The 2,500-nt window shown below is 47.2% G+C and overlaps 1 non-coding gene across 1 annotated transcript in view; it reads left to right on the forward strand.

Annotated features, from left to right (window-relative positions):
• Positions 1-1,722: 1,722 nt before the first annotated feature.
• LOC140751424 (small subunit ribosomal RNA) overlaps positions 1,723-2,500 on the forward strand; it is a 1,903-nt gene continuing 1,125 nt past the window's right edge. The window contains exon 1 of the ribosomal RNA XR_012103333.1: positions 1,723-2,500. This exon is cut by the window's right edge and continues 1,125 nt beyond it. This is a non-coding gene — a ribosomal RNA (small subunit ribosomal RNA).

A 2,500-nucleotide genomic window follows, 5' to 3' on the forward strand; every position in this document is an offset into this window, starting at 1 on the left:
GTTGCCCGTTGGGTCTATCTTTCGATACACGAACACCCCGCCACGTAGTTTGTACAACACCCACCGCGCGCAGACCGACGGACGACACCGAACGTCACAATTATATAGCGTCCATATACTACCCCATACAGGCCACTAACGCGTGTTACCTACCCGTCACGTACTACGTCACGTTCCTACCAACTGCTGCCAAATGCCAACTGCTACCTAACTACCGTTCTCTTTTATTATCTTTTATTACGATGACATGTGCGCCGGTTCGCTAATATTTCTTACGTTCAATGATCGCGTTGCTTTTCCGAGATCACTTTTCAATTTCTAAATCGAACCTATTCTAAAAAACTAAAATACTAGACAATGTTTTATATGTAATAATAATAATAACATATTCCCATACATATACCTCCGTTTAATTCATATTATACTCTTTTGTTTTAATAATTTACAATGTTTTGAACGTATTTCAAAAAAGTGAGACCGTATGTATTTTTTCAAAGGTGGCTCTTGTATTATGCTATTATATTGAGAAATTATTTAACTCTGTACTGAGAGTAGCGCACAAACTGTCACGTCACGATCTGACTAATACGATACGCAAATAAAGTTAAAAAGGTGTATGGACAAGAGGGGAATGAAAAAATTAAAAAAAAAAAAAAAAAATTTTTTTTTTTTGGAAATCAAAAAAACCAAAACAGAAAATAATAATAATAATAATAATAACGCGGTAGACGCAGCAGCGGCAGCAGCAAAGTCGGCCGACGAACCCCAACCGGCGAACCCCCCCCCCTACACCCCCCCCCCCCCAAACCCCCTCCCCCCACTCTCCCCCGCACCCCCCAGGGCTAGCCCACCCCCACCGGCGACCATCGTCACCCCACCGGACCGAACCACCGACGGACTATCATATGTTCATATGTTGTCGCTCCGTCTGCCACGCGTCATAACAGGAGCGCCGCATACACATGGGGCGGGCGACGTGTAGTGCGTTGTCGGCGCGGTGAGACTGAACGGGCGGCGGATAACTGCCGCCTGCTGACACAGACTGACCGACTTCGACAACGGACTGCATGCCGCATACAAGAGTTCGTTCGATGGTTTCACGCGTAGTGTGCGCACTCTCGTGTTGGTGGTGTTTCGAGTGGATTTTGTGTCGAACTTTACAATTCGTCGCGATGTCACGATTAACACAACAACGCGCGCTTCCACGTTGCGCCGTGGGACTTTTCGAACGTTGAACATTTTATTGAACAGTGCGGATCGACCGATGCGATTGTTTAAACTCGTCTCGGTTCACGTATCGATCCTACAAATGAATTGCACGTCGCCTATGGCGACGGTCCTCTATAAGGCGCTATAAAAATTAACGCCAAGGACGACGTCTCTCAAACACCGGGCTGAATCTGTTTTCAGTGTTCGCGTTTGTGTTAAAAGATAATAATGAAACGTGAATCTTAAATTGTCTCGCCGTGAACCATCCAATTCGGAGTTGCGCTATTAGTAAATCGCGCGCACACTCTCTCGTTGGATCGTTGCGACAATCGGATGAGATACTCCGTTGACGCTGCACGAACCATCGAAAACAAAGAGCGTACAATATTAAAAGGTACGACGAGTTCAAAAACGAAACATCATTCGACGCGGACGCGCCCGCGACCGCGTCGATATGTGTCGTGTTCTCGTCCGAGCGACGACGGCTACATTCGTCCGCGAGTGACTGTCAGCTCCCTGGTTGATCCTGCCAGTAGTTATATGCTTGTCTCAAAGATTAAGCCATGCATGTCTCAGTGCAAGCCGTATTAAGGCGATACCGCGAATGGCTCAATATATCAGTTTTGGTTCCTTAGATCTTACTCAGTTACTTGGATAACTGTGGTAATTCTAGAGCTAATACATGCAATCAGAACTCTGACCAGTGATGGGATGAGTGCTTTTATTAGATCAAAACCAATCGACGGAGGGCCTCGCGTCCGAAGTCGTTAATTTTGATGAATCTGGATAACTTTTGCCGATCGCATGGTCCAGTACCGGCGACGCATCTTTCAAATGTCTGCCTTATCAACTTTCGATGGTAGTTTCTGCGACTACCATGGTTGTCACGGGTAACGGGGAATCAGGGTTCGATTCCGGAGAGGGAGCCTGAGAAACGGCTACCACATCCAAGGAAGGCAGCAGGCGCGCAAATTACCCACTCCCGGCACGGGGAGGTAGTGACGAAAAATAACGATACGGGACTCTTACGAGGCCTCGTAATCGGAATGAGTACACTTTAAATATTTTAACGAGGAACAATTGGAGGGCAAGTCTGGTGCCAGCAGCCGCGGTAATTCCAGCTCCAATAGCGTATACTAAAATTGTTGCGGTTAAAAAGCTCGTAGTTGCATTTGTGCGCCGCGCTGTCGGTGCACCGCATCCGCGGTGATACTGACACGTTTGCGGAGCATATCGTCGGTGAGCCGGCGGTAAAACGCCGGTTCAATATCAAAATCCTATCGCGGTGCTC

Source organism: Epargyreus clarus, unplaced genomic scaffold (genome assembly GCF_041222505.1).
Source record: "Epargyreus clarus isolate Ecla_fem2 unplaced genomic scaffold, WU_Ecla_fem_2.2 ptg000022l, whole genome shotgun sequence".
In the NCBI taxonomy this organism is placed as follows: domain Eukaryota; kingdom Metazoa; phylum Arthropoda; class Insecta; order Lepidoptera; family Hesperiidae; genus Epargyreus; species Epargyreus clarus.